Here is a 26,824-nt window from a genome sequence, read left to right on the forward strand (position 1 = left end):
TGAGGGCCGGCTCACTATGGACAAGTTAATTAAGTTCTGCAGCCAGAGCTGCTTGTTCGGCTTTGCATCAATCCGCTCGCTTGTTCTCTCACAGATCATCAAATGCAAAAAAAATTATCTACTTAGAGATTACAAGAAATACTTTATCTTCCACTTGTTGGTGCAAGACGTGTAAACTTTTAAGTGTCATTGTTTTATATGAGAAGTTGAGGGTGTATTCACACCAGCCCTGTTTAGTCCGCTTTAATCAAACTCCAGTTTGTTTGTCTAGAAAGTTTGGTTCGTTTGGGGACGCTGAGAATGAGCAATCAAACTCTAAAAAAAAAAAAAAGCAAAGCTCTGATTGGCCTTAAAACCTCGGACTGGGTTCGGTTGAAGTGAATTCTGACGCGGTACGAACGCTAAGCGGACCGTAGACCGCTCCAAAAGCAGGAAGCGAACTACACCGCAGGGCATTCTGGGTAATATAGCGCGCTCGGAGGTTTTGTGTGCGTTGCCATGGCGATGGGCGTGCATTGTAGAGTATAGCTGTCCCAGACAGTGAGGAAAATCAGAATACAACTTAGTTGTTCTAAGTTATTCTAAACCTTTTTTAAAATTAATTTCCATTTGCTGTGACACACTGCAGCCGCTGTAGTTTCTAAATGTTCAGTAAAAACGACAGAAACTGGACCAATAATTGCCTCGTTTGTTTGTAGGACGTGGCGATGTTCATAACAATCATGAAAGAAGATGAAATATTTCATAACGTGCAGGAGTCAGGGTTTGTTTAACTTCAACAAATTAATTTTAACAGCGCCACTTTTGTAGAATTAAATTATTGTCCAATATAAGAGAAATTTGCTTAGTCCTCTCCTGCATTTTAACATAAACCAAACATTTTATCGATTCATATTCAGGGAGAATAGAAATATATATTAAAATATCAACCATTTTCTCAGCTTTAATTTAAGCCATATTTTATAGAAATCGGGTATGAAATAAGGAGCTACGACCATTTTTGTGACAGATTCCTGCTCGTATTGGAACACTTTTGTTTTGTCGACTCACAGTAATGGCCGCCTGCAGAAGTGACGCTAGCGTTAGCGGCTAACAGGAGAAGTCCCATCCATTAATGTATATTAATAAAGAAATTGGACAACCGCTAAAATCTGGTTCTACTCCATTTTTGTTTACATTTGGTGAAGAAGGAAGGTGCGCTGAGTGTTTTCTTCAGAGGTTTTTGGTGCAGCGCCCCCGCAGGCGAGGAGGGGAACATGTTTTTCAATTTGTTTGGATTGTTTGACACAGTGCAGCTCCCCAGTCAAACTGAGTCTTCTGCACTGTCAGGTGTGAAAAATCCAACATTTTATTTGTATGTCTCTTCATTTTTTCTGTTTTTATTCGATTTATTATTATAGTAAGTTTAATAAAAAGGGAAACCAGTGACAAAAACTCAAATTCTTAACACTTATGGCAAATATGGTAATAAATATGGCCCAATACTTTCAGTCACTGCACACTGAATGATGAGCCATATCTATTTTTTCCGCCATGCAAAGTGAGGAGGGATAATTATGAGAAATCTTCAAAGTTTTCTGATGGAGAACTGCAGCAAACATCTCACCTTGAGATCACCATGTTTCCATAGCAACCATCAGATGCTATCTGCATGCCAACCAGGAAGAATGACAGAGGAAAATAATTTCCTTCCTACCATCATAAACTAATTCAAGTAAAGTTTGCTTAGATAAAAAAGATAAACGTGGAAAAGCACATCGCGCTTAAACAAAATGGAGGACATAAAATTATTACCTTTCTTAAATCAGATAAATTAAGGTGGTCTTTATTTATCTTGCTTAGAATCTTGTGTTTTGTTTTTAACATTTTGTACAGTAGCGAAATGGTGTTTGTGTCACATAAAAATGATTCCCCAGGGAAACAGGAAGTCATTAATTGCTACTATTAAAAGCTCCTAGACATTCAGATCAATTTACTCGTCAGCCGTGATACTCATGCTGACGACTCATCGACTTTATTTCCATCGGCTGTTAGTTTTTCTACTTGATGTCTTGAAAGCGGCGCGAATTGCAAATTTTCCTTCTGGACATCTTCAATTAACCTTTATAAACTCTGGGAGCACAATAAAAATCTGCCAGTTCAGGTTCATCACTCAAGAGTCTGAATCGTCTGGACCGGTCAAAATTACGCTTTCACCAAACACAAGGTTTAATTATACCAATGTTTAACCAATAATGAACTGGGACTACGAGTATTTACTCCCATCTTGATGCCATTGGTATCTTGAGGACGTTTGGTCATGTGATATTTGTTTGGTGATGCAGCAGAGGATTATGGGAAGTTTAACTGACTCAGAAAAGTAGTAAAAACATGTATAACATCTGTAAATATCGGACATAACGACAATATTAATATCGGACATTAATATCGGCCCAAATTTACATATCGGTTCATCCCAACTGTTTGCAGGAATCTTTACACACATTTCGTCCATTAAAGATAAGATAAAACTATCAATGTTCTTTTAAAACTGAATTGTCTAAAATATGCAGTAGCTTTTATAAAGAGTTTTTTGTATATATTTTTAAAACTGTCACCATGCCGTGACCGCGCGTCATGAGACAGAAAATCTGTGAAAATATTACTGTGCTACAAAATGCGCTGCTCCAGACCAAAAACAACCAATCAGAGCCGGGAGGAGGGGCTTAGCGATGTCAATCACCCTTGTGAATCCTCTGCTAAATGTACTAATGGCGGAGAACAACTCAGTTACTGGAAAACTATTTATTGGTGGCCATGCTAATTAACCTTAGCATTCACGACAGGCTTGCCTCTAGCTATAGCAAAGGGGAGGTGGGTTAGCTGTGCGCACACAGGGATGATTGACAGCATTAAGCCCCGCCTCCTGACTGATTGGTTGTTTATAATTAGCACTGAGAGAAGGCAGAGAGGACATATATATTCTTTAACAAATTATTTGTCTCATTACATGCTGTCTCAACATTTTGGGATTTTCAACAATCATGTAGAAAAAAATTATATACATATATCTTTAATAAAAGTGCAGCTTTAACATTGCTGCTTAGGTTTAGATTCTCTTTTAAAAGTTTAAATTAAATAGTTTTGTTGCATTTGTCTAAGAAATTAAATTTCCTTTTCATTGTTGAACAATGATTTGAGATAAACAGCTACAATAAACTTTTATTTTTCAGAGTTTTTACATCTTTATGACAATTCAATGCACTTTTGACCTCAGAGGTTGCATTTTTCTTCTGGCCTCTAAACTCTCCCTCCGTCTGACGGCACTAGAAGCAGCAGAGAGTGAGCCCGAAACTGTCTTGTTTACCTCTTGGCTGTTTGCTTGCATCAGTTTAACCCGCGCCTCCTATTAATTGGTTTTTGAAGTGGATTAATCCCTCAGAGATAGCTTTGTGGAGGCGCCGCGTTCGGTGGCGGTTATTAAAGAGCCAGCCAGCAGCACCTTGCCTCGTCCTCTGGGATGCAGGCGAACAGTGGGCGCTTTCTCTGGGGAACAGGCAGCAGCATTCATTAGGGTGTTCAGCAGCGCGCAGAGCAACAGTCTAACCGAAAAGGTTTCATCGCACGACGCATGGGACGTATGCGCTGGTCATGCGTTCGTCTCCGCACCTCGTTTATTCTCGTTGTTTTTTGGCCGGTTACCATGGCGTTCCAACACAACCCTCTGCAGCACAAATTGTGTTTGGGGAACAAGAAAAAAAATGATCTTCTTCAGCAGGAGTGTTTTCTTAACGTGGCTTTGACAGAGTTTCCATGGCGGCGTTTGGCTGATGCAGAGCAGCAACATGAAGCACAAAAAAAAAGATGCAGCACTGACACGCTTCCGCTCAGCCGGATCTTCCTCAGTGTCTGTGAGAGTGTGAGCAAATGGATTAGGATTGAGGAGATGCCCTAAATCCTCCCGAATACAGGCACGGAAAGCGGACACACACCCACATAATCACAATCACCCACCTACTCACACACACACACACACACACACGCACACACACAGCGGGAGGCTTTGTGTGTTTCCTGGAGCTGCAGCAGAGTGAATCAAATTGAAACTGTTCACTGATACTTACCAGCCGCCCGCTGGGAGGAGAGACGGTGATGACATGATGACTGTGCGCGGCTGCAGTGGGGAAGTGAGAGGAAGGCGGAGTGCCGCCACTCATTACGCGATCATCAGTGGGAGGTTTTAAAAAGCAAGAAGAGATACAAAAAAAAAAGCAGAGCGCAAAGAGAAGCCGCTTTCATTTGGAGACGCAAACGGGATAAAATGTCAAACTGAAATATTGGACTTTTGCTTATTAGTGAATAATTGTGTTGTAAAAAGGTGGAAACACTTCACGCTCTGGTGTCCGTTTCCAGCAGCCATTAGGCGAGAGGCGGGTTCACCCAGAACAGGCCGGGGAAAAACCTGGGAATAATTGGCATTTTCTGCACAGGGTCAATAAAAATCAGCAGCACACATTGGTTAGATTAATTAATCAGAATTTATATTTTCAGACTTTCTGCAGATCCTTCAGGTACCAGATAAAATCCAAACCTGGGAATTTTCACTTCTCCGTTTAAGTCTTTTCACTAAAAGAAACTTTTTTTTTTGTAAAAGGCGTACTCTACAGTGACGCTATGCATCTCCCTTTTTATTCAGGAGACTCTATCACTTCAAAGATGTTTACAGAGGCAGTATTGTCTTTTTAGAAAAAAGGAAACAGTCTGAGATATAACTTTATATATTTAAAAATATACATTTTGAACTGAAAAGAAATTATTTAAAGGACCTTCAAAAAGCCTGGAAAAGTGTTGATAGAGACTGATTTAAAATAGTGAAAGAAGTAAGAAATAGAAATAATTTACTCGTGTTTTCTTAATATTTATAGCCTAACTCTACTGAAAACTCTTATCACAACGTAAATAAAATATTTCAAATATATTCAGGGTCAACAAGCTGAGTTTTTGCTGCAGTAGATAAATATAGAATATTGTAGATTATTTTTATGGTTTATGTTGTTTTGTGTTTCTCTGTTGACCCGTAACGGACTGGCGACCTTTCCACCCCAGTGAAGTTGGCCTCCCCACTTTCTTCAAACCAGACAAAATGGTGTCAAATGTTTGTGCATAATTTTTTGTTTGTTTGTGCCACTATCATTTTAAAGATATTAATAAATGTTTCCAGAGGTCATGAAAGGTCAACCAGCCCCCATACTATTACAAAACCAAATTAACCTTTAAAATTTCATTAATATCTTAAAATCCACAGCAGCACAAACATTTGACACCATTTTTGTCTGATTTGAAGAAGGTGGAAGGCCAACTTCACTCAGTCTAAATGAAATAATCAGTTAAATATAAAACACGACTTCTACTAGCGTATATCTATAAGATGCAAGTGGAAAAACTTGATTGTTATTAAAATACAGAAAAGTTTTACAATTATTAGACTTCTGGCTGTCATGACATGAAAAATGGAGTAATATGTATGTATATGTTCATACTACATATTTAGTTTCAAACTAAATATGTAGTTAGCCAGCTGAATATTAAGCTAAATATCTATATTTGTGTAGTTTTTACCTGATCCTGATTGCTAACCGGCACGTTAGCAATGAGTTCCTCTGTCTGTTATTTACTCCGTCCAGATCCGTTGTCTTAGTCCAATCTGCTTTATTTTTGGTTTAACAATGTCAGATCATCTTGTTAAATATTTCACTCTCTAAAAAAAAAAAAAAGTGTTCTTAAGCTTTAGATATGATTTTAATTAGTTTCGAATAAAGCCACTTTAGCAAATGCTTTCGGAGCAATTACTCGGCTGATCTGAAGTTCCTCTGAGACTAATTATGCTGTTGAAAGGTAACTTCACTACAACTTCCACTTATGAACAGATGGCCTCCGATTTCTTCAAGCATCTTTTGAAATAAAGCGGGAAAGACATGGATGATTAAAAAGCTGCTTTACCGCAACATTCCTCATTTAGGAAGAAGAGTCTCCTCTGCAGCAACTTATTATTTTTATTGTGACCAAATGTTTTTTGTTTATTCGATGCAGATTTATGTAAATGTAAAAATGGACAATTCCAGCCTTTTTCTTTCTTTTTGTTAGCCAGTAAAGTTGCTGCTGTTGGTGAGTAGCTGGTAGTGTGAGCACTGGTTCCTTAGGTTGAATGGGAAAAGCGTGATTTAAAGAAAACTCAGTCAGTCTCGCCTCTTCCTACCCTGTTGTGAGGCTATTATTAGCGATCAGATGACGTATCATCATTGAACGTTGATGAGAGAAAACACTTCAGCTTATTATGTTCATTTATGTTGCAGCCTGGTGTGTTTGTATAGAAGATAGAGATAATGGTTCCCTGCTTCAAGTCAGGACTGAATAGGTTCTGTCTGTTTAATTAGCAGCTTTATTGTTTTTTAAAAGCTTCTTTATATTTAAATAAATTACCATTTTACTTATTTCTAAATCTTAATTTAGCTGCACTTATATGGTGCGCTTTGTAAAGTTAGTCAACAATTAACAGCAATAATTTGGGTTATTTAGCCTGTCATAAGATCCATTTTAGTATTAGGAAGCTAATATTTTTGCTACATATTTATTTTATAGATTAAATATAATGTAAACTGTAGTTTACAAATTAGACATTTGGCTCCAAACTAAGTGTTTAGTCAGCCGCCTAAATATTAAGCTGGCTGAGCTAAATATTTATATATTTATGTAGTTCCAAACTAAATGTTTAGTTAGCAAGCTAAATATTAAGCTGGCTAAGTTAAAATATAGTAGTTAAATATATTTGTAGTTTGGAACAAAATGTTCAGTTAGCAAGCTAAATATTAAACAGGCTAACTAGCTTAATAGTAGCTAAATATATATTTTTAAGCTAAATATTTTTGCTCCAAGCTAAATACATGATCTTCAAACTAAAGTTAGCTAGCTAAATATTTATTTTGTTAGTAAATGTTTACTTTGATAATCAAATATTTGTTTTTGGAACTGGAACATTTGTGAATAATACGGTAAAATATGACTTTGAAAAACTGACCATTTCTTTCTATTGTGAAAGGTGAAATAACACAGATTTGGTGTTTATTTCTGTCACTTTGCAAACACTACCCGTATATATATATACATATATATATATATATATATATATATATACACATGAGCTCAAATATATCTGCTCCCTTTGAAAACCTGCTTTATATATTTATTTCCTGAGTTAAGTCAGACTTGCTCACACATCTCCTTGGTTTGTTTTGGAGGCTTACATCGTTTCAGTTTGCACACAGAATTGCAATTATCCTATGAAACCCAAAAACAATCCGGGTCAAAAATCATGACCCTCCTTAAGAACCTGCCTTTTTATTGAGCAGCAGCACAAGGCACCGGACTAAAGCACAATTAGTTGTTTTTACTTTATAATGGTCAAGGCTTGTGAGATCAAGATACAATTGAAACTGTCAAAAGAGAAGAAAGCGTAAAGCTGAAAACAAACACAAGAGAATTTATTACAGTGATTCAAAGAGTCGAGAACTGGAGAAGAAACATTAACTGAAAGCTGGCAGAGGTAGGAAGACAAACATGTCTGAAACCCTAAACAGGAACGTCTCTAAAGAACCAGGAACACCTGCTAAAACAATAATGAATGGCTAAACCAAGTTGGGAGTTATTGTGTCAGACTAAAACTCTGCAGAGGTTTGAATTAAAAGGTTGGATCATCAAACCTCTTCGATTCAGGTAGAGTTACGCTGAAGACCTGGAAGCGTTCCCTTTCGTCTGATGAAACTCAAAGTCTTTGGGAATAGAGACATTCCTTATGTTCGGAGGATGCAGGAAGAGGCCTGTAGCCGTGGCAACAGTGTTGTCACGGTGAAACGTGGTGGTGCAGGTTTTTGCACAGGTGTCAACTCCAGTCCTGGAGGGCCTCAAGTGTCCTGCAGCTTTCAGAAATCTCTGAAACTTTCAAAATCTAGCAAGTTTTTTTCACAATTTACCATCTATCAAGAGAGTGTTTCATCAGGTTAATTTCACTCTCTGCTGCGGTGGAGGTGAAATTACCGTAATAAAACGATATTGGCTGGAAAGCGCAACGTCTCGCCTTTCAGAAACCGTTGGAATTTTTCAGACGGCGCGAAGTGGGGCGGAGTTACAGTACCGCAAATTTGGCTGGATCGTCCCAATACTACAATATCATAACCCCAGAGTTGGTAAATAACTTGTCTTGAAAAATATATGTATATATATACTTTTATTAGTAATTTTCCTATGTTGCACTTGTCACTTTTACTTGAGTAATTTTATTCCGAAGCATTTCTACTCTTGATTGAGTAAAATGTCTGGATTTTCTACCTACTGAGTAAAAAACAAACATGTTTTAACCAAAAATTCACCAGACACACACCTGCAGCTTCTGTTTTTCTGTTACTTGTATGACGTTCTGTCATTTTCATCCTTAGTATACCAAAATTTCTACTTTACATTTTGGTCCATATAATTACGTAATTTTTGAATATTAAATGATTGATAATTCGATCCTTTACTCAGTACTCAAGTAGACTTTTTATCAAATACTCTTCAGTAATTTCTTGAATATGTTGTTTGGGTACTCTACCCTCCTCTGTTAACCTCTAACCCTTATTTCTAAGTCCTTTTTGATGAATCCGCATCTCAAATGAGTAAACTTAGATGTAAAGCTTAAAGCAATTAGCAGCAGAAGAGGGTTTAGTTATCGGTTTGTCTTCCAACGCGACATTGACCCTGCAGATTGATCAAAGCTCCCTCTATCAACACAATTAAAGATTCACCCCACACGTTTAAAAGTGAGACATGAATACTTAAATGTGGAAGCTAAAACTGAGATTCGTGTCAGATAGTTTGCTGAAGTGTTTTGTGGCATATGTCGATGGCGTAGGATGTTATATCTTTTCAAAAGTGATTAAAAAAACTTCTTTATCATCTTTAGGGTTAATGTAGCTTCACACATCTTGAAAATGTCCTTCAGTGGGACAAATTTCACCTCTCATCCAAAATACTTCTTTAATTCTGCCATCTGAAAGACATCTTCAAAACCAAACCTTTTTAAATAGATGACGCATCTTCAGGAACAATAGAAAGTAGGTTGATAATAAACTCTTTCTGTTGCTTTAAGCTGCAGAATTTGTGAAAATATGAGCCGCTTCTTTCATCCTTTTCCTTGCAAGTCCAAGGCAAAGCTTCACATGCATTGTGTCCAAGTCATGTTTTGCACACACACCTGTGGAAATGCTTTGCGCACAAGGTGCTATAAAAAAACATAAGTTTGTACAGAGAAAATTGAGCTGCCTCGGCGCAGCGTTGATGAGTTTACCTGGTAATGGTGTTTGCCAACAATTTTTGTCACACAGCATGAAAAGATGGGCTGCAAGCCCAAATATCAGTTTGCAGACATGTGCAAGTCAATTCACATGCAACAAAGCAGAGACTGGCGTTATTTCAGTAAAGTGGTTGAGGATCCTGTTGGGAGAAATGCCTCTTTGAAAATTTCATCCTATTGTCACAACAGTGACAGCAAAAGAAAGAACACCTTTACATTTTAAGGTTTACCTTTCAGATTTAGTGTTCCTGCTTTAAGTCACACTTAAATATTTTAGATTTTAGCAGGCAGAAATAACCTCATTAAATAAAAATTACATTTTTAGATGATGATTTCATTTCAGACTCGTGGGGTAATTTGAATAGGACGAAGTGGGAACGTTTCTGTCATTGGGTTGAAACAGAACTCCTCTGCCTACCAACACATTTTTGGATCAAATGTGAGGCCGCCAGTTGCAGATTGTTAGAAATTAGGTCAAATAAACAGTGAAACATCCATTGTTGCCTCTCTTCAGTGGTTAATTGGTGGCATGTGGCTTCCGTCCACCACAGGGCAACACAAATTTCCATTGCGAACTTTGTCAATCCGCTAATGTTGGAAAAACACAATTCCAGAAATACAATTAAAGTCACTCATGAATAAGTTTGTTCACGAGATAAGTCATAAAAAAAAGCAGCTCCATGAACCTCCAACCACTTCCTGTTGTCTTCTTCTTCTTCTACGTGGTTTGCACCAACGGTGACATCTGGTTGTTGGTTCGACGCGAAACAATAAATAAACCAATTTTGATACAACCAAAAACACCTCACATTATCCTAGCGGCAAAACTATTTATCAAAATTGGCTTCTTTATTTTTGAAATCGCACAATTATATGGTCAATGTAAATGGAGCTACAGAGACACAGACTCATGCGTAAGGACAATTTAACAATTTAAGAAACCAATAAACCTAACAGTCATGTTTTTAGACGAAGCCGGAGAAGCCAAAGGTGCTCAAAGTGCTTTAAAATAACATTTCCAGATCTTTCAAAGGTATAAGGACTAAAATAAGATTCTTTTGTCCGTCAAAGTTGACTTAACTAGAACGAGTGCAGCAGTTCACAATCTGCTGCATTATTTTTTGACAACAGCGTCACAGATGGTAGAATCGTGACTGTTGCCGGTTTATGCAAATCTAGTTTAAAATGTGTTTTTTTTTGTTTTTTTTTTAAAGTGGAAAGACAGATGAGAAGGAAAAAGAAGCTAAAAACATTGGTTTGGTCATGCAACACCAGATGGCTGTATGACGAATCGGAGAAAAAAGATGAGCCATTAGAGGCACGTGAAATTGGAAGAGTTTAGTCACTGAGGTCTTCCAACACCTTTGACTAGGACATTTACCTCCTGCGAGTGGAAATGAACATTAGATTCCTTTAAGAAACGTCTGCTACGTGGATCAATGCCAGCTGACTAAAATTGAAACTCTTTATCTTGCTTTCAGCATAAAAATGTCTGCAATTATGATGCATGTATAAAAACCTCAAAACCGTCAAGTCTTACTCCCGCTTTGCTTCTTTTCATCCTGAGACACGACTGCAAAATAATGCGAAGAGCATAAAGGACATGGAGGCGCAAGCAGAGAATAAACACAGATCTGTCAAGTTATGGAGATCCTCTGGGAAACATATTGCGAGCATAAACAAACCCGATGAATTCGCACATTTAAATGTTGTTTTGTAACTTCATTGTTTACTGTTGTGCTTTTGTTGCAGTCAAGTCCTGCTGCTCCAGTTCTATAGAAATTGTACAGTCAAAGTAAACAAAGTCTTCCACCACCTTTTCCCTACAGTCCTACGAGCTTAATAACACTCGTATTTTGCGTATTTAGTTGTAGTAAACCCAATGCCTTCTGGAAACCTTCTTACCTGAAGGTTTTCAAACAAACTTCAGCATAAACTCTGATAAGATCGGGAGTTCTCAATGAGCACAAAAGCAGCTCTGAGTAGCTGTGCTTTGTGTAAGAAGTCGACAAGAAGACACAGCAGACGCATCAGTTTGGGCTTGAATAGAGAGCAAGGCCACAGATCTAACAATGAGGGGGAAAGCATTGTTTGGTGCCTGATTATTATAAATCTGATTATTAGCGTGGATCACAATATTATCTCCTGCCTACTTCAATTGACCAACTGAATTTCAAACTTTAATCAAATCCAAATGAACCCTTAGTTTATGTCACATTAAAGGTTTGAACAATGTGACACTGAGCAGATGAAATCTCAGAATCTCTAACAAAACAGAAAACTCACCAGATTTGTCGCTTCTTGCTTTTTTAAAAAGAAAACAAAGTCTAAAAAGTTGCTAAACATAGCGACATAGTTGCTAATTTGACTGACACCTTTCCCTTTGTACGATCATTACCTGCAACAGTTGGAGCTGCAGTGGATTAAACCACATGGGGCTTTTTCCTGCCACATGCATCAATATGTGACAATCCAGGCGACTTACAATCTAGTCCTGAGGTTGTTTATCTCTACAAGGTGGAGTCCAATGTCCAGATTTCACTATGTAATGTCACCGGCTCCTGACTTCAGCCTAATGCTTTCCACATCCTCCTACTTAAGATCACTACACACGTCTAGATCCTTAAAGTGGCTTCAGTGGAGATTTGGCTTAATGAATTAATTAGTATCTTTCCTGTAAAGAGATTTTTAAAGAACCTACCTGTGTTTTCTCTGGAGTTCCCTACTCTGTTAAAATAAAAAGCTTTAAAAAGATCCATAATTAGTTGTAACAATTTATTTTGGATGTAAAAACTGTACAGTAATAATACTGTAGGCTGTTTAGTTTTTGTAAATTATAATAAAATATTGTCAAACGAATGTTGCTATTTTCACGCTGCAATTCATTCCAGGTAAATTAAGTCTAAAGGTCTTACTACAGCTTGGTCCAACCAAAACAGCGATGATTAAAGTATTTGAAAGGCTCTGTTAGCAACTGAAAGATCTTCTAGTGCTGTCAGTCTGATGTTTCGCCCAGCGTTTCTTGCTCTGGTGGCAGCAGGGTTTGGGCGCCTTGTGGATGAAAACTGTCGGCACGGCATTTATTTTTAGCTCGTTAAGGTAACAATCACCTGTTAGCCTTTGTCAGTTTTGCTCCTACAAAGGACTCAGTCTTCTGGAGAGAAATGTTGAGGGCACAAATTTACATCCTTTGGAAGTTGTGTTCGACTCTGGTTCTATGCACTCTCCTGTTTTTGTTCTTGTGGAAAGCATCCAGATTCTCCTCACCATTTTTTAAAATTACAGCCAACAGTGACACAGTGTGGCAGAATCTGAAATTACACCAGTCAAACACAATATGATAAATAACAAGTCAGGTAAAGTTAGCCTTTCTGTGTTGACTGCAGATTCCAGTACAGAATGGACTAAAACGCGTCATCAACCCATTGGGTGAAAAAATTATGACCTCCAGGAGTGAAAAATATAAAAGATGTACATTTTTCAAGTAATCGGTGTATCGCAAATAGCAATTTTTTAGTTGATAGGAAAATTACAACATACTTAAGCCAAGGTGTTCAACTGATGTTGGATGTCTTTAAACCCTCTACTTTAGTCCACAGTTGGCACTCAGTCTGTTGATTACATTCAAAAAGAGACTGTGACTATTTTAGTAAAATTTTGCATTAAGTTACAAGATTTTTAAGAGCGTTAAAGAGTTAAAAGTATTTCCATTTCCTGCTGCTGGATTGTAACCAGATTTATGTACAGGAGTAAGATACAAATAACTATCACTGAAATGCTCTGATCTGTGTATTTGTGTGTGAGTTAGTTTGTCTTAAAACATTTGCGTGGTCGCTATGACCAGAAAAACGGAGAATAAATTTGGTCCGTTTTGACCATTTTCTAGAAAACATCATCAGTTTGAGACCAAAGCTTAAAAAACACACAAAGCCAAAAGTCAAAATTTGATTTTGAGTAGACCAGTTGCTCTTTTAGATCACTGGAGAAATGTTTCCAGCAGGTTGGCGGAAAGAAAAGGGCCAAAATCTCAAAAGTCAGCGGCTAAACTTGAAAGACGCAAGAGATTCACTCTGCCAATAGAGATAAAGACTCGAGTAGAAACAAAATATTCAGTTTTAATGTTCTAACGTTCTTATCGCTGCTTGTCATTGAGAGCAGAAACTCCATTAATACAGCGGGGTGTTGGAGTGAGTGTGAGAGGAGATCTCCCTTTCATTTGGTATTCTGCACAGCTGTGGTGACGGGGAATATGGAGACAATCTGCTGCATCAATTACCGCAGGGTAACTGATGATATTTCAGCGCATTAATATAAAAGAGCAAACGCCATCCATGATTAATAGGAATGGTTGGGCTACCTGAGAATCCTGGAAATGTGGCAAAGATTTATTAGGTGGTATACACCAAACTTTTAATTACAACCTGAAACAAACTCCACCGAAGCAAACCGAGATGCTTTCTTCCTGAAATTGCTCCCGTTCTCGGATTGCGGTCCGACTCTTGTCAGTTTTCGACAAACAGGACTGGATAGACATCCTGTTCGAGACGTATCGATTGTGTGAATCCACTTGACGAAACAGCGGCAGATGGGGAAGCGGAGAGGAAAACATATTTTAGAAAATGGTGACGGTTTATTTCTCCGTTACTTTCCCAGCATTGTGTTAAAGAGCGTGACATGATTGTGACGGGTGTATTAACCATCCGTTTCCTGTGCGCCATTGTGAAGTGTCAGCTTGGGGGGCCGTGGGCTCTCTGACATGGTAATGGCACGGTTCAAGGGTCACTGAGGTGGCTGGTGCCTCCAACATCTGAAGAGGAAAAACAGAAGAAAGTGCAGTTCCTCGCTGCAAGATAATCTGCTTTTCTCAAAGAATGGAGAAGCAGACAGTGCCCTGCAGAAGAACTGCTACCGCTTGAACTTTTTCCACATTATAGCCCCACATTTTTCTGACAGACCTTGTTCTTTTGGGGATGTTAATATTTCAAAATTGCAAATATTGTATGGCTGTGCAACACTATTGTGGAATATCTGTAAAGATAACAGTATACTATATTTTAAATCAATGTAAATGGGTTGTGACCAATAAGGTCAATGGGTTAGTTTTCTCAGAAGATAGATACGACTCATGAAGACAGAGACTAGAAGTTTGCAGTTGCGAGTGCCTTGTATTTATAGTGAGGAAAATTATATACATATTTACAACATCAGTGAAAACATCCAAATGGCCGTATAAATTGCGCAAAAGAGAAAAACAAAACAAAAAACCCCAAAATCAATCAATGAATCAATCCCAGAGTTCCATAATTAATGAACCCACACCCTTCAGTTCATCCACCCCAAGCTGGGGTTGGTTAGAGGTCCCAAGCAAGTTAATTATAAAGTGCTTGGTGCAGTGCAGGTCATGGGCTGACAAAAAAACAGATCAGAGTGGGGACAAAATTGTTCGTTGGCTGCAAGGAGCCTCCTACCAGCCTGGCAGGAGAATCAGAAGTCTTCACACAGTCAATATGCATATTCAATAAATATAAAGTTCAATATAAATTACATCCATGAAAAAAAAATCCAATAAATATTCATCATGTAAATTAGTTGACATAAAAAGTAAAAAACCTAATCTAAGCAAGTGCTCAATAATTATTTAAGGCACTTTATTGTTCTCCAATTAATTGTTCAAAGCTACTATGGGCGTCTGGATTTACATCGCAGTCAGTAATCTAGCAGCTACACAAACAAACAGTGACATCAATGAGCTAACTGCTAAGATGTAAACAGAAACACTCCCCAATTCCGCAGTTTGTGTCTCACACAAACGGGTTTTTTCATCTCATCTCTGTTCACAGTAGTTGGATCCCATAGTTCAGCACATTTATGTGAGCATCGTACAGAATTAAGGAGAAAAAATGACACAAGGCTTAACTGACCTGCAGCTCTGCTCCTCCCAACGCGTCCTAGTCTTTCATACTTCCCCGCTTCAGCTAATGTACCCAGCAGATAGGCTGCGGTGGCACATGTGACCCTGATACTCGGCAGCGATAGGCTGTTCAGTGGTCTCGTGAGAGTTAGTGATGTAATTTTAGAACTATCGCGAGATTCGAGAGATAATATTTGTGGAAAAACCAGAGAATGAGGGAATGGAAGTTTAAATTTACACCCGGGTTACAGTATGGATACAAATCCAGATGTTTTGGGAATGTTTGTTGGGGAATATTAGAAAACAAGCATCACCATGAAGACAAAGGAAAACAACAGACAGGTCAATATTAATAACTTTCAAAAGCTTGCAGAACAGTGTTCAATCCGTTGTCTGGAAATGAAACGGTTTGTTGCATGTAGGGGGTTACACTGCCACAGACCAGTCAAGATGTCCACTACCCAAAGCACCAACATTGGACATGTTACCATTAAAACCAGACAATGAAACAATGAAAGAAGGAGAAATTATGACTTACCCAGGAAATGCATAAAGCCATGAAACATTACGGACAACAGAACAGAATAGAAATGTCCTTTATTTTACCAGCAGTAAGTTAAAGGGACAGTATTATGTACTTTCCAGGCACACAGTGCAAATTTATAACACAATCAAGTGACTGTTACCTTCAGATGTGGTAAAATTGGGTCTCTGTCTCTTTAAAAACTCCACCCTCAGGAAGTCATCGCAACATTGCTCTTTTATTAACCATTTAACAACATTTTTACCAGCGTTTCATTGAGAAGTAGTTTGTATAATTTTGTATAATGAGCTCAGCTGATGCACAGTTCCACCAGGTGTTTGCTAATTGCTACTGGCTAGTCTGAAGGAGTCTCTGAGCTCTGAGGAGGGGCTCCATCCTCGAAGGCGGGGCTAGGTCCACCCAGGTGTTTTGCACAGCTGAGTGGTTGCCATGGAGATTAAAGGATTTCTCAAACATGCATGAAAGAATCAAAAAGACACTCCAGGAAATAACATGTAAAGCTCAAAAAGTGGATTTTACACAATGCTGCCCCTTTAACAGCTCCACTTTTCATCTCTGATCACAAATCAGAAGTAAACTATCAAACTCGCAGCTTGTTAAAGAAACAGCTGTAAATAAGTGGTGATAATAGGACACCTGCTTGCAGTAATAATATGACAAGTAGATAAAACTTTCGCACTGAGATGTTTTTTGAGAAAGACCAGCGTGAAACCAGCTGGCGCTCCAACATTTTGATTCGTCAATGTCCCCCACTGGGTAACCATGGTTTTTGTAGTGCTTCAATCACAAAACACTCGTTTAATGCGCAAGAGTCTGCATACTTAACATTTTCTCCATGAAAAAGCACAGATATGAATGTATTTTCATTGCATTAGTAACTATAAAAGGTTCAACACATTAAAAGATGCAATAAAACAACAGAAAATGGAAGTTTATGTACATTTGAATAAATGATGACTAAATGAGATTCTGGAATGTGGTAATTGTGATTCTACTCACACCGGGGGGAAAATGTTTAACAAATGTAGATATATATATATATTTATATATATATATTGTGGCTGCAAAAAGAGTTTAGGTAAACTAAAATTGGAGTAAATCATCTGGAAATATTTCAGCCTGTGTGAATTTAAAGAAGGGCTCAAACTACTGAAAAAGCTAATAAATTATTTCAATTTTTTCATTTTTTATGATAGTTTTCCAATGACAAAAAAGAACTTTGTGCATTTGGGAATGGCTTTTTTGTTATCTACCAAGTTTAATATAACCATGTGTACTTTTCTTTCTCCTTTGGATGTGTAAAAAAGAGGTTTGCACTTCCAGAAATATCACTGGGTTTTCATGCTCTTGGTCTTGTTTCCTTTGAACTTCCTGTTCAGCTTCTGCTTCATGTATTTCAATGACACACAAGGGCAGCATAAAGTCTGGACGTTATACTGCAGACACTGCACAAAAGCAAAAACATTATTAAAACCCCACTTTGTATTCGGTGGGAAATTGAATCTCATAAATGTTTAGAGGTACCAACCTTCTCAGATTTTTGTTAATGCAAAAGTAAAAACTAAAAACTTGTTTCAGAATAATGACAAGAAGATTGTACGCTCCATTTCTGATGTATCAAATCTTTTTTATATTGAAAGTCCAACTAAATAAAAAAACAAGCACAAAAGATTCTATTTATGATGGAAAAGCTGCACAACATCCTCCATGAAGACAGATTTATTTAGCTGATTGCTATTCAGCAGCATACAGTTGTTTGTTGTTACGTTGCCAGCATGGAAAGACAATAGCAACAGTTGCTATTTGGAAAACGTGCTAAAAGCTGTATTTCCAAAATGTGTGATGTTGATTATTCTAAAGTGAGGGATTATTTAACATTTAAAAATAAACATTTAAGAAAGCTGCCCATCTTCCAAGTAGTGGATGTTTCAGAAAATACACCCAAAGGTCAGAGCGTTCAATTCTCACAGTCAAGTGATCTGTGTGAACTGTCTGACCTTTGATCGCTCAGCTGTGAACAGATCTCCACTGAGGGTGGGGATGGTATCAGATGTTTCAATTTAAGTAACGGAGCAACTAGATTAACAGGAATCTGAACCAGGTAATCGATTATCCATCAACTTCCTGGCAATCAAGCTCATTAGTTGCCAAGTTTTTTGTGCCTTTAAAGGGTCAGTGTTATGTTGAATCGACTTTATTGAGCTTTACGTCATGTTATAATGTTATTCCTTCATCAAAAACACACCTGGAGTGTTGTCTTGATTCTATGAGAAATGCTTTAATCTCCATGGCAACCAATCAGCTGTACAGAAATGCCTGAGTGGACCTAGCCCCGCCTTCACAGGCGATGATCCTCCTCCTTGATGGTGTTGCAATTTCCAAGCTTTCAAGCTTCCGCCTCCATGACTCCTACACTAGATTCCTTCAGACTAGCCAGCAGCAATTAGCAAACACCTGGTGGAACTGCTGACCTCATCATACAAGCTACTTCTCAGTGCGTCGCTGGTGAAAACGTTGATAAAGGGTTAATAGAGGAGCCATGTTGTGATGACTTCCTGAAGGTGGAGTTTCAGAAAGAATGGGACTTTTTAAAGAGACAGAGACCCCATTTTAAGACCATATCAGTTTTATTTCCAGTCATATTTGATATATACAGCATTTTTATTACTACTAAAGGTAACATAGTTATTTGACTGTGCTATAAAATGGCACTATGTGCCAGAAAGTTATGTGATACTGCCCCTTTAAGAAACAATGGTAGGGGTTTGTCTATTGGGTTGTTGGTTCAAACCCTCACTTGAGCATCTCAGTTGTTGTGTTCACTTGCACCACTTTTTCTTCTTATGGCGTTGGTTGATGTTGGTGTCGAAGTTCTAAACAATCGGATCAGATTTTACCTAGTAGCTAACATCTGGCCGTGAAACGCGGCAGCAAGTCGGTATGAAGCTTACCGGAAATTGCGTGTATTGTAAACATCTTTGCCAGCAATAAAATGTCAACCATTCCTCTTGCACTGACTCTATTTGCTCAATATTTGGAAGCCAACACGACCTGCACTTCCTCTTCTGAAATTGCTAAACTATAACAAAATGCAGAAGGAGGTTCTAAGAAAGCACAGAAAATGGACGTCAATCGTTTACAACTTTGTTTTCTGTTCACTGATATGACGGGTAGAAATTTAACAGGAGAAATTGAACTCAATGGGAGAAATCTCAGATGTAGAACTGAAGAAAGATGAGAATTAAGTGGAATTGTCAACAAAAGACTGGCAGAAAAAAACAATCAATTGAACCAACCCTGCTAATAAGGTTGAGCAAAGATTCCTCCATAGTAAACTGAGCAACCAGTGAAGTCGGGCAGAAAACTATTCCTGACACTTATTGATGTTAAAGGTGGTTTCATAACCCGCTGAATCATAGATTGTGCTTAGCTTTTTTATAAACTCGTGTTTAATGAATGACTGCCTGGAATTGGTACCGTTTTTAAACCTGTTAAGGACAAAATCATTTTATGACCTCATCTGTGAAAACTGAAAACTGATGTCAAAGTAATAGCAGTCTTCTTAGGACACCTAAATATAGACCAGACCTCGGAAACTTCTTGACCCAAAAGCATTTTGAGTCATTTTTAATTCACAATTTAAGTCACAGAGGAGGCAAGTAGCAGGCTAGGAGGCCAACGCTTCTGCAGCTTTCATTTAGAAAGCTAACAGTTGGTTTCAAGTAAAGCTAACCTTTACTTGAACTGAATTTAAATGTGTTCATGTTATATAAAATTCACCTATTTCTGTCCCAAAACAGTAGTTTGCTAATGAGCTGCGGTCATGTCAGTAGCATTATAAAAATCTCTTTTATAGCTCCAGGGAGGGTTGCAGTTTGTGAAGAATGTAACACCCTGAAGACCCAGAAGCTATAAAGTTTTGTTCGGTTTGTCAGAATTAATACAAACACAATTTGCCCCAAACTGCAAACACAAGGAACAAGTTGTGCATTATACCAGATCACATTATCCACTCTGTGACCATGAGACAGATAAAGTATCTATAAAACTCACATATTACTCTTTCCTTTGTCTGACAAAAAGTCAGTATTGAGAACTTTTTTGTAAATTCAACTAATATTGGTCCAGCCAAGTATTACCTGCTGAGATTTTTGATGTGTCGTTTGCTAGAGATTGATTCTTTTCTACAGATCTGTGCTGTAAAATGTAGGACTCCAGTCTCTTTGTTTTTTATAACTTTGCTTGGTTATGATGCTCTGCTCACACGTCAGCTATTGTTGTTTCTATTTAATTAAAAATTATTAAATTATTTAAATGCAACTGGTAGAAATGGGTGGGTAATTTTTAGACGATTTTTGTTTTTGAGTCTATTTTTCTTTTATTCTGCTTTTAAATCACAAATAGTCCTAAAAACACATGAAAATGTTTGATTTCCATGTGTTTGACATCATTGGAAAGCTTAAAGTCCACACTTTTTGAATTTGTAAATAACTAAAAACACCAGCCATATTGGGATATCCTCCTCTAACCTAACTTTGAGTTAAACTTCACAAGTTTCTCCCAGATTTTTTTAGTCTTTGTCTAATGTTCGCCCACAAACCCCTGAGGCCTTCACACAACAGCTAGATTTATACGGAGATAAAATCCCACATTGGTGGACCCCTATATTCTGGGTTTTAAAAGTTGACGGTAAACACAGTTAATCTATAATCTTATTTGTTGGTGTGTTGCTCTGAGGTTGTAATAAAGAAGAAAATATAAGAATTTGCCACTCTGATCGCCAGAAGCTCTTTTGTTTGCATCTCTTATTATCTTACAGGAATTAGATGTCAGGAATAAGAAACGACAGCGGCTGGCACGTGCAGAATATATGTGAGGCGTTGGGAGAAAGTTTCGCAGAAACTCTCTAGGAGAAACTGCTTTGTCATTCGCTTTTTCTAAGTTCACCAACCAGTCAGCTGCATGCACAGACTGCCATAACTCTGCCTTAATTGCACTTGTCAGTCAAACAAATTTACATAACACAAAGGGAAGCAAATTAAACATCTTAAGATGTCACGCAGCAACATCACATGGTGTCAGAGAAGACGTTTTGTTCATTAAATATATTTTTAGAGTTCATTCAGCTGGAATAATTTGTAATTGGCACATGAACGCAGGCAAAGAACATTTCTTTAAATAAGAAGGCGCTCACACTTAAACGGACAAAACTTGGAATCAGAGGCAGGAAAATCCTGAAAGTTTTCTGACAAGGAAAAAAAAAACTTCCTCGGATTAGCAAGTTTGTAAAACAGCTTTGGGCTGTTATGTGGATTGTATAATTAGCAGGACATCAGATAATAATCTAGAACATTAAAATCTGTGTTCCTTGCAGACACGCTTTCTAAGTCTGACGCACGTATCGCCTTGTTCTTATCAGGGTTGGATGAAACTCCTGCTCAGGAAACTGCATGTCATGGTATAACGCTTTATTAACAACATAGCCAGTGTAAAAAATCCACCTAATTTTAAAACTCATGAGTTCATAACACCTGGCGTGCAGTAATGGCTGCTCACTGACAGCCCTTCATCAAGATCTGTAATTACAGGAAGCTAAATCGCCTTGAATATCCTGTAGTAAAAAAAAAAAAACTCCTTGTATTACAGACGTGATAACAATATTAACAAGCCAAACAAGCCGGAGCTCAGCAGCAGCCTGAATAGCAGCATGTTCAGCCTGAACGGCAATCCGCCCGCTGGCGCTAAAACCTCCGAGTGTCCGGGTAAATATGTCAACCGTACACGAGAAGACTAAACCTGATCAGCAGTCAGGTCTTCATCTTAAAGGGATCCAAGATTAGCTGAACATGTTAGCCTAAATATGTTGTAATTTTACTATTAACTAAAAAATTTCTGTTTGTGAAACGCCAAAACTCATAATTACGTCAAAAATGTCTATCTTTTGTTATGGAGGTCACCATTTTTTCCGGATGGGTCCATTCTGTACTGGAAACTACAGAGTAAACGCAGGACGGCTAACTTTACCTAAGTTATCATTTTGCTTTTGACTGGTGTAATTTTAGTGTCACTATTATTGTATTAAAAAAGAAACAAAATGAAAACAGAACAGAGAGGTGAATGGATCGCTTCCCACATGAAAAAAAGAGGAGCGCAATGCAAAGAGCTGAATCCCTGAACGTGCCCTCAACATTTCTCTCCAGAAGACTTTGAGTTATTTGAAGGAGCAAAACTGACAAAGTGATTGTTACCTTACCAAGCTAAAAATAAATGTTGTGCCAACAGTTTTTATTCACAAAGCGCCTAAACCTCGATGTCACTGGGTGAAACATTGGACAGAAGCTCTTTTAAACGCTAACGGAGATCTTCGCCAGTGGTTCTGACGGCACTACTGCCGCCCCATTTACATCCGGACCAGGAGATTGAACCCTAAACAGCTGCTATCGTACAGGACACACAGCGATAGAACTACTTACCGGATCACACAGTCCGACCAGAGGCACCTGTCATTCATTGTTTCATTTATGAAACTGAAGACAGCAGCAGCAAACACCAGCTGCCATGGCCAACTCTGCATATTGTATGATCACAACACCCTGGAAAAGACAAAACAGTTCGAATAAGTTTTAAAAACACTTTGTTGAATGTAGACTTGATATTAGTGACGCTATCAGTCGATCATCTAAAGCATCAACAGCGTATGCAGGCGACCAAGGTGTTGTAACATATCCATTCCTGAATAGCTGCTGGCTGAGATGAATTTTCTTTTGCCTCAGAGCTAACTTTAGCTGCTGTACATCATCTAAATTGGATCAAATGAGAAAATACCAGCAAGGCATTCAATTTCACTCAGGTGTTTTTGGTCAAATATGAATTTCTGCTCATAGTGGTGCTAATATTTTCAGTGTAGCAGGAATTGGTTTCAAACCTGAGATGTTGAAGAGTGTTGTACTAGATCTGTGCAAACAAAGAAAAAAATAACTTAAACATATGAAGAAGAAATGGGAATAGTTCCCTTTGTGTTTGGTGTCTGTGTCGTCAAAATCAGCACTCAAGTATTTATAGTCCTACGCCACCTCTTCTTTTTCTCTCCAGAATAGAAATAGCTTATTCCTACATCACCCAAAGTCCACAATCCTTTTTGTTTTCTTCTCATCTTCCTGCACATTCATTATTACAGTGGCCCAGAAGGACTAACAATATGCAAAAGCCCCAATGCAACAGCAAAAGCCAAACCAGAAAAGCTCCATTTCAACACCAAAAAGTCAGAACGGAACAACAAAGCTGCAGCACAACAGCAAAAACCTGCAATGCAACAACATAATGCCGTAACGCAACAGCAAACAGCCACAACTTGACAAAAAGACAAGCCACAACAAAAATTTAATTAAATTCAATAATACTTTCTTGATTTTAAAAGGAACATAAATGTTGTAACAGATCCTTCAGAGTTTTTGTCGACAGTAATGGCGGTTTGGAGGCCAGATCTCTTGTCTCGCTCTGTATTTCAGCAAATCTGAAGAAGCAACAACAAAAACCCCAACAGCAACTTCTAACCAATGCCTGGTCTTACAGAAACACTGCTTGTGCATTTAATACGTGCTTCAGTGTTTAGACTGAATGTCAAACCATCTATTAATGTCACCAATAGATATTGATACCGTTGTGTTTTTATTGCAAAGAGCTCAGCATCAATTACTCACAACGTCTCTTGGATGTCCACAGTAGTATGAGCCGCTACTATTGGACAGTTTGTACCAGTTCTTACATATATCTCAAATAATCCATCATGGCTGACACTTTAGTGCAAAATACGATATTCCTGAGTCTCTGATATGAAACTCTTCATAGATAAACGTCCTTTGAAGAAGGGAGATTGGGTTTGTAACAAGGGTTACATTCGGTGGCTTTAAAATTTTTATGTTTGGATGACACTGTACAAAATGTCTTTTTTTGTTGTTTGAATTTGTCAGAAGCATACGACTTTTCTTTGTCTGCAACTGTGTCATTTTTCTCCCACTATTCTTTCAGCTCAGAATGAATTTGACAATTATCCAGTGGAAGGAAAGTAAAACATTTACATAAAAACCAGTTTCCCGTGACACAGAGTAGACGCATTTACACCCAAGAAGAAAACAGCAGTTTTCTTGATATCAAGCTGAGCGAATTATCTTCCACAAGAATCTTCTATTTCCTTCTGCTATCTGTTGCTCTGTGCGCTGCTTCTCACTCTCTTGTTGGTATTTCAGATATCTCTAAACTACACGCTCAGTGGAGACATGCAGGGGAGAAGTCCGGACTTCACACGTGTGAAAGTTCATGATTCTGTGAAGACTCGCACAGTACGAAGTGTGAAGAGTGGCAGCTCCCAGAAATGATCTATAAAATGAAACGGGGTCGCCATGCACAAATTATCAGAGGTACAAGTTGGTCAGCATCATCTGTAGAATACAGCAGCCTAATTAAAAAGACAAGAGGAACATAGTATGGATCCCCTGCATGTTATTGTTTACATCCAGAAATTTTACTCATTTGCACAACACTGGAGAGAAAAAGGACGATTCTTTAATCATAGCCGTGCTGCCGGCAGAACGATCCAGTTAACTAAATGAAACCTGGAGACGCAGTTACTATTGTTATAATGCAGAAATAACAGAAAAACGGTTGAAGAACAACTCAAAGCTACTTTTTTTTGTACGCTACACGCAGACTCGTTTCCATAGCAACTGATAACAACACCACTTTATGTTTCAGGATTCAACACCAAAAAAAAAAAACAACACTCAAATATTTCCCACACAATGAACAGAACATTCAGTCTGTTACAGTTTTATGTTTCTAGATTTGATGTTTATTCTCTGATTATTAACAAGTGATCGCTATTGTAGATTAGCTGCCGCTGCCATTAGCTAAGCTAACCCAGCGGCAGTTGATTAGCTAATTCAAACACCTACCTATGATCTGTCATTGTTGGTGTTTCTGTCTTCCTTATTTTTTTTACTGAACAGAAACACACCGAATCCCACAACACATCTACATGCTAAGGTTTTCATAGTCAAGTTAGCATAACTTACCCTCTTTCTCACTATTTTGTCTGAATTAAAACTTTTTTCTGACCTTCTTATCCGTTTGTTGTAGTGTTGACAATTAGTAGCAAAGTAACAGCATCCCTTTTTCTTTTACATATCAGGCGTAGATTTAAGACCAAGCGTGTTACATTAACAACTTAACAGCTAAAACCAATGCTAGTCACTGTTAGCGAGCAGGGAGATGGGGGCGGGATCTTCATCAAAAACATTTCCAGAACATTTTTTAGTTATAAAATACTCTCTAGAGTCCAGTGACGTTTAAATCACCTGGACCAAACAGATTGCATTTCTCTTTTTCTAAATTGCTGAACCACATTGATGATAAAAATGACTTCATGTCCAGACACTTTTCTGAGTTAAACACAATGAAATGAGTGAGACATAAAGTTCTGTGTGGCATAAAGAGACAGAAACTGAGATGGGTCATCAGGTGAAATGTTTTTTTTTGTTTTTTCTTAGGTTATTTTCATGCTGCCGTCTGGAACAACCCGACTGCTGCCTCAGGTCGAAAACCGTGTAAACATTCAAAACTCCAAACCTCTCCATCTCTACGATCAATAACTTTGTGTATGTGTTTGTTTATGAGAACATTTACTGTATTTCCCTGTTAAGAGAGAGGAAACTGATGTGCTTACAACATCATTCGATGCAACGTTTCACTTTTTTATTATCACTACCAATCTCAGGTGTATAGATTTCTGTATGTCTGAATATGAGCATTGATTGGCCAAAGACCACACCTGCCCACAAAAACAAGAATTAGGCTTTGAGGAGTTCAGAAATGCTGCGTTTTTGTAGTTAGTTCATGATAATGTGTAATAAAAGGTGACTGGTCCAAAGTAAGGTTTTGAAAAGTTACGGGTCATAAAACAAAAAATGCCACAAAGAATTTTACTGTAAAGAATATCCTTCTTATAATTCTTTTAACTACTTCCTCCTTTCAAATTTACAAAGAAGACAATAAAATCAAAAGTTTCACATTATAATATCTCCAAAGCCCTCACTGCACAAACACAACATTTAACCAAGTGTTATTTGTATTTTAGTTTCTAATGCAAATGTCTTGAGACAAAACTAACGTAAATGTAACTTTTTGGGAAGAGCTTGTTTTAAGTAAATCATTATCGTTTCTTTCCAACCGTTCTAACAGAGAGAAAGATAAATGTTAATTTTCGGGTTTTGAAGGTAATTCAAGGGAGTTAATTTAAAAAAAAAATTACAGAAAAAAGATGAGGAAAGAAGATCAACAATCTACGTCTAAAAACAGGAGGTGCGGAAACTGACAATGCCGAAGTTTGCAGCGCCCACTTTCTGACAGGTAACGATCGTTTAAATTATATTTTCAGATGTTTTATTGGACAGTAACATAGAAAGACAAGCGTCCATATGTAAGGTAAGATGTATATGATAAAGATACCATGTTTTTAATTGGTTTTCTGCAGATCGCTTTGAACGGTTGACCTACATTGCAGACATGCAGACTCAACATACAACTCTAGCATGAATTTGGGTTTACAAAAGCTAAATAAATTACTTACAAGTAGATCCAAGCACATAGAAATAACATGGGTTAGCTTATTTGTGTTAGCGATAGCATTGCTATCATAGACTAATCACTTAAAATGGCACAACTCTCTCTTCAACCAGGCAGAAACATGTCGACAGCCATTTAATGCTTGGCTGACCCAACCTGAAACAAAGTAATTTTTAAAACTTTCTTCTGGCTCGTCGTATAATATGAACTCTGCAGCACCAGATAGTTAGTTATATGGATCGCCTCGACGCTGCATAAATCCTCAAGGTTATGCAACAAGCCTTTTTTTATTGAGACAATATGGATCATATCCTAAATATACAAATATTTTTAGGGCATTACCGTACTCGCTGTGATCCATTTTGCTGTTTTGAACCGGAGAAAT

The 26,824-nt window shown here is 37.9% G+C and overlaps 2 long non-coding RNA genes across 2 annotated transcripts in view; both read right to left on the reverse strand.

The window, feature by feature from the left end:
- Nucleotides 1-3,189: 3,189 nt before the first annotated feature.
- LOC116724709 (uncharacterized) lies at nt 3,190-4,232 on the reverse strand. The gene is made up of 2 exons (XR_004340263.1): nt 4,104-4,232; nt 3,190-3,888 (listed from the first exon to the last, which is right to left on the reverse strand). It is a non-coding gene; the product is annotated as an uncharacterized LOC116724709 (long non-coding RNA).
- Nucleotides 4,233-13,752: 9,520 nt separating this feature from the next.
- The window catches only part of LOC116724703 (uncharacterized), a 45,505-nt gene continuing 32,433 nt past the window's right edge, over nt 13,753-26,824 (reverse strand). Inside the window, exons 2-3 of the long non-coding RNA XR_004340258.1 lie at nt 22,293-22,412; nt 13,753-14,171 (exon numbers count right to left, since the gene is read on the reverse strand). This is a non-coding gene — a long non-coding RNA (uncharacterized LOC116724703). The remainder of the gene's footprint in view (nt 14,172-22,292; nt 22,413-26,824) is intronic.

The sequence above is a fragment of the Xiphophorus hellerii genome, chromosome 8 (genome assembly GCF_003331165.1).
Source record: "Xiphophorus hellerii strain 12219 chromosome 8, Xiphophorus_hellerii-4.1, whole genome shotgun sequence".
Lineage (NCBI taxonomy): Eukaryota > Metazoa > Chordata > Actinopteri > Cyprinodontiformes > Poeciliidae > Xiphophorus > Xiphophorus hellerii.